Source organism: Dendrobium catenatum, unplaced genomic scaffold, assembly GCF_001605985.2.
Source record: "Dendrobium catenatum unplaced genomic scaffold, ASM160598v2 fragScaff_scaffold_1271, whole genome shotgun sequence".
NCBI lineage: Eukaryota > Viridiplantae > Streptophyta > Magnoliopsida > Asparagales > Orchidaceae > Dendrobium > Dendrobium catenatum.
Genome location: NW_021319733.1, coordinates 392,202 through 392,590, shown reverse-complemented (window position 1 = coordinate 392,590; position 389 = coordinate 392,202).

The following is a 389-nucleotide window of genomic DNA, read 5'->3' as shown; positions in this document are numbered from 1 at the left end:
ACCTAAGGAAGGGAAAATCGGAGATGGGGCGAAGCCGAGCAGCAATGGGGGAGGTAGGTCGGTTCGGTGCCTCCCTCTCTCTCTCTCTCTCTCTCGGTTGAAGGAGATCGGGAGGTTGGATGTCGGGCAGAGGGAGGAGGTCGCAGGCGTCGGGATGGAGGAAGAGTTCGGGCGCCTTGAGGAAGAGTTCGGCCAGGTAGGAAGAACTCTCTTCATCTCCCTCTCTCTCTCTCTCTCTGCATCTGGATCGGGAGGAGCAAGGGAGTTCGGGAGGAGAAGCAGCGATTGTGGAAGAAGAGTAGCGGGATGCTTACGGGAGTCGAGGGAGGAAGAGGATTTCGTGGATTTCGGGAGTAGAAGCAGAGAGCGTCGTGTGTGTCGAAGCCTTC